The sequence below is a fragment of the Lygodium microphyllum genome, chromosome 11 (assembly GCF_053477565.2).
Source record: "Lygodium microphyllum isolate KBCC chromosome 11, Lygodium_microphyllum_v1.1.10, whole genome shotgun sequence".
NCBI classification, from domain to species: domain Eukaryota; kingdom Viridiplantae; phylum Streptophyta; class Polypodiopsida; order Schizaeales; family Lygodiaceae; genus Lygodium; species Lygodium microphyllum.
The window spans coordinates 133,119,010-133,130,338 of NC_141145.1; positions in this window are offsets into that span (position 1 = coordinate 133,119,010).

Here is an 11,329-nt window from a genome sequence, read left to right on the forward strand (position 1 = left end):
TCTCTATTTTTCACTAGAAATTTTTATTGTATTTACTTGCCATTAATGCTCCTGACATAAGCCTTGTAAACTCATCATGTTAGCCTATGCATAACAACCCCTACACACTTAGTGAGGCCTTGTAACATTCCTTGGATGTTAGCCATGTTTTTTGGTACCCACACTTAGTCTTTTCTACGGCAACCTCAGGTGTGTTTACTATGTTTGTGGCATACCCACACTTAGCAAGGTTCTACTCATGACAGCTTCTGTACACTTAGTGCTTTCTTTATGGTTGTGATTGAGGGGTGTTGAGAAATATGCAATCACACCCATGTGACAGCCTCTATGTATGGAGTAGTGGGAAAGGAAAATACTAGTAGTCTAGGAAGAGGCCCTGAATCCCATAAGCACAGTGGTGCATAGTGCTACCTATGGAGCTTGTATAAAGCATTATACTTGACGATCACTTTCACAATGAGTAATGCAGTATCATGATGCTTTCCTCTTTCAATTAGCGTCATTGTCATTGTTAGTCCATTACACAAGATTGTGTTTATGAGTCCAAGCTTCCATCTTGGAACCTAATTCACTTGTGTAACAATTGTCTACTCTCGTTGTCTATGTCAACATGAATCTAGCCTTTATCTTCCATCCACCATATCTCCTGCCATTCTCTAGATTCAACATTTTAATACCAATGGGAGCCACTTACTTGACACTTGAATGTTACATTGAGCTTTGGATTTTATTTGCAGTTGAGCTTGAGCTACTTCAACTTCTTTTGCTCCCCTGTTGCAGGTTGTTTTGTATCAATGATTGCCCTTGTTTGGAATTGATTTATTATTGATGTACCTCATTGTTAGCATGTTGTAATTGTAGACTATTGTATTATTTATGAGAGAAGTCCCCTCCATTTGATAGATTATTATTTGGTATGTACATCTTGTTTTCAGCTAGTTTTGGCAGTGGTTTTGGGGCTGTTAGCAAGTATTACAACAACCTATTTGGTCTATACTATGCCTCTTTTTCCTATAGTCTGGGTGATCATTCAAATGGTAGTGCCATCTTCAACATTGAAAAGTTGTATGGCAGCAATCATGGCTATTGGAATACCCAAATTTGACACGTCCTAGCACACAAATCTCAGATTAAGTTGATAAAATACAAGAGTATTAAGCTTTAAGGTTAAGATCAAGAAGTATGGGATAACGTAGATGAGCTTTGCAGGTCCACGATTATCGTGTCCCTCAACAAGCAGGTTTATTATAATGTTGTCACAAATGGTTAGTTTGCATAGGATCTTTGGGAGAAAATCTGTAATCTCTATGATAAGTAGAGCCCTGCTTCTCAGATACATTGGCTAAACCAGCTTATGTACCTTCATATAAAGGAAGGTACTAGTGTTTCTCAGCATTTGAGCAAGTTTCATGCTATCATTGGCTAGCTCTCATCACAAAGTATTGATTTTAAGGACAATCTTCCACCTTTTTTTTTGTCGGTCACACTATTTGAGACTTGGGACACATTTTGTACTGCTATGTATGTAGATATGTTGAGAATGGGCTGAAATTGCCTGATGTAGAGGGTGCACTCCTAATAGAGGAGATAAATAGGAAAAATGTGGATGCTTCTCATACTTCTTATGCTTTGACTGTTTAGGGTCGCTATGATGGCAAGAGAGTAGAAATGATTGCCATGGTAGAGACTTGCCAAAGTCTCATTCTAAGTCCTTTGGACAGTCTTGTAGTAAGTCCTGTGGATGTAAGTCAGATTTGACATCCCATTATTGTGGGAAATCACGACATATCATGCTACGCGTGATGAGTGACAAGCACAAGGAAAAGGGCAAAGGGAAAGTGTAGGACAAGTTTTATGATCACAAAAATTTCCCTACTAAGTCCAGTGTTAAGATCTAAGAGATCAATGTAGTGGAGAAACTTGACTTTGATGATAATTACATACTTGTAGCTTCTTCTTTGGATGAGTCACATAGCTGACTGATACCTGCCTAGTTTTACTTGGTGTTGGTTGATAGATGCAGGGGCTTCCTTTCATGTGACCCCTCATAAAGAGTGGTTCCACTCCTATCGCAGTATAATTGGATCTATCTATTTGAGGAATGACTGCTCTCATGAAGAGTCTTATCTTTACTGGCATATTGGATAATGAGGGTTACTTTGTTTCCTTTGGCTATTCTTCTTGGAAGATCACCCGTGGGAACTTTGTTTTAGCATGTGGTACCAAGTTTGGCACTTTATATTCCTTGGTTATATCTGGATCCATAGATCATATTGTGTTTATGGCTACACTGTGTTGCCTTGGGCACATGTCCTTAAAACAAATGCAAATGCTTACTCATTTGTAGTATCTTATGTACCTTGACTATAAGTGTTTTAAGTCATGTGATCATTGGTTGTAAGGCAAGCAAACACGTAGTGTTGGCACTCTACACACGGGTGAGCCTTTAGCTCTTGTTCATAAGGGCCAAAAAACATTAAAAACGACACTTTTGTTAATCCGTGGATTAAGAAAAGGGCCAAAGAGATTTTTCTACGTGGACAAAAATATGGTATTCTTGTCTCCTCTGCTTTTGAGATAGTAGAGTTCATTTTGTGGTTCTCCCCTCCTATTTAGCCGAAATCTTCAAACCCTGACAAGTTTTGGTAGTCCCAATGGGCCCTATTAACTAATAAAAGCTATCAAAACCTCTGACAAAGGCATGAAAAAGTTAAATTAATTAAGACCATTTTGAAAATCGAGAGAATTTTCTAAGTTCTTGGTGCTCGTACTATTTTTAATTTGTCTCCTTGACCTCTCTCTTTAGGTTTCTTTCTCTGCACATTGTCTACATATTCGTTGTCTTTTACATGGCTTTCACAAGGCGTCCTTCTCATTCCATAAACTCTTGCACCATGTACAGCAAGAGCGCAAATGGAGATTGGGAGCCCAAAATATTTACTATAAATGATTTGGTTACAATGCTACCATCTTGCAGGGGCTCTCATAGAGTGAAAAAAACAAAACAAGGGGATATCAAATATGTCAAGAATCCCAATGTGGGGTTGATCATGGTGTGTACAAAATGATTGATACATTATCACGGAGGATTGTAATAGACAAGGAACTCCATGGCTACAAAGAGAAGGTAAACAATATGCACACTCAACAAATGTTCTCTTCTATTTCATTGCATACACAGGTTACATATATAAAGGAGGAGATACTCCATCAATGATCCCTCACACTTTCCATGTGTGTCCCCATGTGACACCATACAACCCACACTTTACATGTGTGCCCTGTGTGGCACACTTTACTCCACATCTCTCATCCATATTCATGCACCATACAATCTTAAGCACACAAGAGTGCTTTCACATAATACACACCCGCAAATACCGAAGCTTACATTCTCAACACCCCCTCTTAAGCGAGGTGTTTACTTTACCTTATCACCCATCCAATGTAGCATTGCATGACTGCAATTGCTACTTCTTAACAAAATATCATTGGAAGGGACGTATCTTTGCCTTCAAAACCACGCCTCAAAGCCGGCTTGCGTTGGTGCAACATGTTTACATGGCTAGAGATATGCACTTGGCTCCATGGGAATGTTTTTCCTAGCAAGCACACTATAAGTTTGAGTTGTTAGGTTTATGTGAGTATATGGTTTTGTTTGAAGCATATGCTAAATAATAGATTGTTGGTTGTATATATCTTTCCATCAACAAGTTTCGAGTGGCAACCTGTGGAGAGCCTCAACGGAACATTCCATGCCATTCATAAATAATTTGCAAAAATTATTTATGCTGATCAGACCACGAGTTTTTTTCATGAAAGTGGAATTTTTGTGTATTATGCATAATATGTGGTTCCTTCAAGAGTAGGTGTGTATGGATACCTTGAAGATCTGCAGTTACCAAGCCTCTCATCTTCGGATTAGGAGATGCTTGATGAAGCAACAATGGAGAGTTTTAAACTCAAGTTTGCTCAAGATTTTCAAAAGGCTATGACTCCTGGAAGGATCTCGAGAAGAGTACGCTTATCATGGTTTTTACCTTTGCATGTTTTTGTAGCTTGCTTTAAAACAACATGTTTACAATGGATGAAGGTTTCATGGCTAAACAGAAAATTTTGAGAGGAAGATTTGGAAAAAATTTTAGGTCTATGTTGGAAAGTCAAGGAATTTGACCACAAAGGTGACTTCATAAGGTGCAATGTGTGCCCTCAATCATTGGGTTTATCCTATAATATATTTCGATAATCTCTTATCATAGGTTTTGATTACAGAAGATACAAACTTAGATTGGGTGCTTGGGTTCCTTTAGATTCAGATATTGATTGTAAGACATTGAAACTTATAGTACAAGTTATTGCACAAGAAGTAAAGCAGGTGAACATTACTTCAAAGAGGAGTCTTAAGGATGTAAGAGACACTTTGAGTTTCTAGAGAATATTACTCCTGGATATAAGTTCAAGGTAAATGGTGCTGTAATTGGAAAAAGAGCTAAGAGCTCTATATCATGTATGAGTTGTTTGCCTCCTAGTTTTGTGAGTTTCGGACCATAAATATGCATGTATAAATCATTTTGAATCTTTCTTTTGCTATGTATAAATCATTTTGAATCTTTCTTTTTCTGTATCATGTATGAGTTGTTTGCCTCCTAGTTTTGTGAGTTTCGCTCATTTTGAATCTTCCTTGGTCACTCAAAGAACTTGATTACCTCAAGCACTCTTTTCTCCTTGGGCTTTAGAGGGGATGGACTAAATTTCAATGGAGAAAGCTTAGGCATGCCCTTCATTTTGGGCCCCTTTTGTTTGGACCTTGGAGACTTCTTTTTCTTAATGATTGCCATTTTCTTGCCTTTCTCCTTCGTTGTTGCCTATCCTTTGGAATTTTTAGTTGGGAGAGGGGAATCTGGGTCCACCGGTGTAATTGCCCTATCTAAAACTAGTTCAATACACCTCTCCTGTATCTACCACATATATGACTCAGGGTAGTCTTTACATTGTAAAAAAGGACACAAGTTATTTGAAGTAGCAAGAGACTTTCACTATAAAAAGGATAAAGTATAAGAAACTTACATTCATCCCCTTTACATTCAGTAAATTTGAATCTATTATCCTCGAAGCATTTGTACGTCATTTTGCAATGGGACCTCTTGAAGTAGAAACTTGAAAGGTCTCTCAAGATCAACAATGCTTTGAAAGCTGGTGTCCAAGTGAGTAGTAACAAGTCTAGCAGCACTACACATATTAACTTATTAGCGAATACTATAAACTTTATCCAATAAAAGATCAAATAAAGAGTGTTTATTGACAACAAATCTTTGATTGGCCATGGATTCCTGAAAGAAAAATCATAAAAATGTCCTCTCTTGCAGGAATGTTGATATAGATTAGGCTCCAGTGTCCTCTACAAACCAAAACACAAGTGAGAAATAACCTTAAAGACAAATCATCAAGAGATAGAATGTTGAAGAAAGTACATTTCAATATATGGAAAAAAAATATGATGGTTTGTGACACTATCAAAGTCCTTAAAAAACCTTGCAATATTTGAATCAATTTTTTAAAAAAAATCCACAAACAGAAGTGGATCAATAACAAATATACCCTTAGCAATATCAATGCTAAGAGAACCAACATATGCCCTATATACAAAGTAGAGAATGAATAAGAGAAGGATTGCAATATAAGGACCCTTGGAAAAATTCATTATAAATAAAGAGAAGCAAAAGACCTTACCTCAAACAACAATAAACTACTGAATCTGTTAGTTGAGCATCCTTTTTCTCAAATAGGATCTTATCCTCTAGAGAAATGCTGAGATGGTCTTCTTTCTCAAGACTAACAGAAACATTCACGACCATTTGGCCGTACACTTTGCCCATCCTCTCGTAGTTCACTTGGCCAAGAGACAAAATCTTTCTCTGACAGATCAAATCCTCATTTTCTATTACCTCTTTCCTTTTCTCCTCCAAGACAATCTCCTGCTCACTTGCAACCCTTGTAGGATAAATATGGGTAGCATCTTCAATCTTGGGTGCTGGTGGCTCTTTCTACTTTCTCCTGGGTGGAGCATTGAGGATTTCAAATGCCTTTTGATGACTTGATGGAAGAGGCTTTAAAAGTTTTTCAAACCTATATCTGAGTCTGCTAACGATACTAAAGTCTTTATTCATTAATCTAATTCGATGTGCATGGGCAGCTCCAATATAAGCATCGTTCATAAAATCGATTAGAAAATCCTCTACTGCCTCTTGCAAGCATAGTAGGGCAAACAACTACCATCTCTTGTTGAGGTCATCCATAGAAGCAACAGAGGACAATCTATCAGATATCTCCTTGACCAATCTAAAAAATGCAGCCTTAGGAATGATGTGACCAGTGGACTTTTGAGCTTTCCTTATCTCTGCAAAGCATCTCTGCATGTAAAACCATCTTGACTTTCTCTTTTTCCTCATAGGGGCTTCCTTGGGAACCTGAGAGTGAGGAGAAGCTGAGGGCTCAAACTCACCAGACAACTTGGTCTCTGAGGATTCACCTAAACAAACTTTACCAATTGGTGTAACAGGGACAACAACTTCTTCAATTGTCTCCTCAACGGTTAGCTCAGGACCTTCTTCAGAAGATTTCTTCACCAAGACGTTCCTGGAAATTTGTTTTGTCCTAGCCATCGAGACCCACACAGTGCGATAAGGAACCTAAATACAAAGACAATTGACTCCCATTGTGCCATAACAGAACTGGATAAAGCCTTGAACTCCTCCTTGCTTGGTAATAGACATAGGACCAATACAACGTGATTAAGGGAATTTGAGTTTTTGCTTTGTCCTAATCGCTTCGTATTGGTAGATTCTAATGCAATCAAAAGCATGAGTTCCCCACACAACAGTGAAGTCTGATACAATATGATTAAGGATGTTGTAAAATAGTTGATGAATGATATTATGGTGTTTCGGAGATTCCAGGACCATACAACTCAATTAAGGATGTTGCAAAAGAGCTGATGAATGATATCGCGTTGTTTCAGAGATTCGATTACCATGCAACGCGATGAAGGTTCTTGCTTTAGCTGGCTGAAGTATTCTATCGTGTTGTTTCAGACATCACTAGCTTTCGACGTCACTGACATTGGACGTACGGCACCTCTGTCGGTCAGATACGTCAGAGCTATCAGACAAATGGCAGTCGTGATGTAAGGTTTGAAACTGCATTCGCATCAATTGAGAAGTTCTTATATACTCGCGGGTGCAGATCTCCACGTGTCATGTTCTCATTGGTTGTTTGATTAGATTTTCTCAAATATTCCTTGTTCCCATACTCATGCCTATTTAAGGAAACATAAACTTTTTTGTGCACTTTTCTTCTCCATTTCCTCGTGCGTCGAACCATCTCTATCACCCCCTCCATCAAACCCCACATCACCCCCTCCATCACCCCCTCCATCAACCCCTGCATCACCTGCTTCATCATCCCCTATGTTACCTACTCTGCCACCTCCTGCATCACCCCCCGCATCCCTTCGTCACCCCCCTCTGTCTCCTTGTTCATCAACGACCCCCTCCGTCACCCTCTACATCACCTGCTCCATAACCCCCCTCTGTCACCTGCTCCATCACCTACTCCATCACCTGCTCCATCACCTACTCCATCACCTGCTCCCTCTTCAATCTCCATGTCACCACCCTCCATCCATACTCCATCACCCCCCTCCGTCAAGATCGTGTCGTATTCCTAGCTCATCTTATTCCTATATTGTCCAACACTGCGTGAGGTTAAATAGAAACCAATACTGCGCGATATTGGTGTTTGGGGATTTTGAAAGGCTCTCATTTGTGTCATATTGCTAGATCCTGCAACACGGAGTGAGTGCACCACTTCAAAAAGCTTATACCTTGATATTTGTGTTGTATAGGCAAGCAGTCTTGAGCTTTTGAATCTCAAGAAGATGTCTGGTACAGAGATGTGACACATGTCTGCCTCCACATCTATGAAGAGGAAAAGAGTCCTTGAGCCCACAATGACAAAGGAGTCAGTTGCCGCAGATGTTTCAATAACGTCTCATATGTCTGTGTGACAACTGAAGGTTCAAGCAAGGATCCAAAGAAGGGAAAGGCTTCAAAGTCTCCTATGAGGATCCCAGGGCTGTCTCAAATTACAGATGTCACACCCTCTGAGAAGCTTTTGGATTTTCTCATAGAAAACAATATTGACATTGGTTTCTATCCAACAACTAGGGAGATTTTCAATCTAGAGTGGGACCTTGATCAAGTTCTCAATTTCTCAAATGAGGTTATCAAGGTAGATTTTGCAGAGTTTGAAGAGTTGGCATATCCTGTTGTTCAGTTGGATTCCAAGGAGTATGTTCACACCCCAGTTGGAAGGTCGGGCACTAAGAAGTCCTTGTTTACCAAGAAATGTGGTTATCATTCTCTTGATAGATTTTAGGCACATGAGTTATGTTGTTTACACCCAAAAAAATGCAAGATTATGCTTAAGCCTACTGCATTCATTGTATTTTTTCTTGTGAAATACCCTCTAAGATCTGATGAAAAGCGTAAAGAAACCTCAAAATTATCTAGATGTTGCCTTCTTAAAGAGATTGTAGATGAAGTTGATGTTGAGGAGCAACTAGACACCCAGATGTAAGCATTAGTTGCAAAGGACCTGGATGTTGCTGAATTCAGAGCAGAGACAGTAATTGAAGAGACCTCTATAGAGGTTGATGAGCCATCTGACACTCCTTCAAGCCTTATTGTTCCATCTTTGCCTACTTTCCCAATTAAAGACAAGGAGTACATATTATTGTTTGATCTCCAAATTCTTTTCAATTTGAGAGAAGATTATTGCTTGGTAGTTGTTGTAGAGGCATCTATAGATGCCAAAGGCATTATGGATGTTGAAAATAAGTCCAAGGACGACTTACTCAAATTAGATACTCAAATGTCTAATGATAAGTTTATAGATGCATCAAATGCTTTTTCCTTATGTTTAAGCAAGGTTAAAGATGCTGAGAAAGAGTTACATGCTGTTGACAAAGAGTTTGACCAATTTCAAGAGAAGCTTGGAATCTCTTATTTTGGAAGGGAGGAGTCAAAATACGTAAAGGAGCTCAAGGATGTCAAGCAGACATCAATTAGCTAATGGAATCCAAGCAAACTTGAGAGTGATGAAAATCAAATGGTAATGCATTCTTTTGTTTTTGTGGAACCACATACATATTTTTATTTTTTTCATTTTGACTATTGCTTTTACAATTGGAGATTGTAGATGAGGACAATTTCTTGGGAAGAGCCAAAGGATCGAGAGTTGGTGGTAGTTCCCTAAAGGATGTTGCACTTGGGCATTATATATCGAAGATTGATCCCAATTTTTTGTTGGTTTTGCATAGCACTTTCTCAGAGGAGGCCTCATGGCCAATTGTCTGTGTTAAAGCACTTACAAGGATTCTTGGATACTTAGGTTTGCTGTACAATGCGCACAAAGTTACGTTTTTGGAAAAGACAGAAGCCATCTAAATGTTTGGTTATGGTCCCAACTTCTCTACCTCCAGGGCTAGATACTTCTTGGCATAGTCATATTATGTTTTAGCAGCAACAAACAAAACAGATATCAAATCCATAGCTGGATACAAGAGAAGAAAGTTTTTACGTTATAGAGGAAAAATGCCTGAGGAGGACAAGGATGTAAAGGCTCTTAAAAGCTAGCCATGTATATAATATTTTGAAAATAGTACCAGTATTTTAGATTCCACTGCATTTATTGTGTTCTCGATCTTTGAAGTTGTCTTCGAAAAAACCAATTGAATAACTCTTGAAGGGCATTGGCTTTTGTTCTCCTCCTCCATGTCTGGTGCTTTGAAAGAAACACATACGTACTTGGTAGTGAGATTTCTCTATACCTTGGCTTCTGTAAGTTGATAGGGGCCCTTGTTCTTCCACAAAATAAGGCCCATGAACAAGAAGAATATGTTGTGACAACCCAACAAGAAATAATCAATTTAAATCATTAAATCTTGTTTTCAAAGCAAAAAGATTCAAATTTATGTCTATCTTACCAAGTAGAAAGTAATATCCCTTTCTCCCAAGCTTCCTTAATTTCTTGAACAAGATCCACAATTGAATGTTTGTACTCTTCTAAATAGTTAGCTGTTAGCTTTTGTTCCCTAAGCATTTTTAAAAATATGTCAAGGTGTCTCCAAACCTCCATTTGTAGGAATGCAGTTCATGGTGTGCTAGCCACATTTGTTGTGATTGCACACAACTCTCTCCAACACTCCCACAATAATGCATTCATTTGTTTACCAGTATGATTTCTTAGAAATCGTCTAGCTTTTGCTGTAACGTGCCCGTTTGTCTGCTTGTGGGACACATCTTAGCAGCCCATCGGGAGGAGAGTCTAGAAGGCTCTGCTTGGCACTCGCAGGGAATGACACAAGGTTTTCGATCTAGGTCTTTGCGAGTCTGCCCCGAGCGGAAGTGTCCAGCCGTTCCCACTTGGGATCGACCTGAGGTCAGGGTTCCTTTCCTATAAGCAAAGTCTCTAGGAAGGAGCTAGAGTCGAGCTCCAGTTGTACCACTTTGTGTAGAAACAACAGAGTCGATGCGGATTCATGTTGTACTTGGTTCATGGAGAATGGGAAACGAGAAGGTTGCAAAAGCTCAACCTCTCTACCAAACGGCATAGTCCCATTCCTTTTCCCTAAAATAGAATAAACCAAAAATTCTACATCTACTGGTACTAGGTCTTCATTGTCTTAGTATCTCATCATTTGAGAAAAGTTCCCTGCTAACCGGGACCACCCTTCAGTAGGACGGACCTAAGTCACATCCACCACACTTTCCTCAGTTTGCTTTAGTTATCTAATTATCTAACACATTACGTTTTGACATGCAAAATTAGCTTCATTAATTAAACGAATTAATCACAGGTTCCTTCACGTAATTTAGGCACTGACACAAAACAATGCCAAGCAAGTTTCTTTTTTTCTAATAACTGCTCTTAATTTATAAAAAATCCTAGAGTACATCTGATATCACACCCGAAGGCTAACCCAGCAATCTATAGGATTGTTGCTCCAAGTTCCGCCCGTTGACTAGTACATGGGCCTCGAGATCCCATCTCGAGTCACGTCGGCCTCTTGTACGGGATCGGGAGGCAAAGGATTTACAGCTAGAGCCTCCCCTGGCACCCAAGCGCCCTCCCGCTCCAAGTAGTACCTACGAAGAGACCTCTCGCGGCGGGTTAGGTCCATACACTCGGCGCGGCTAACAACGCCCTTGGATAGGGCCAGGCAGACAGTCGGAGGTAACTGTTCCTACCTCTCCCTCCCCTGAAGCAT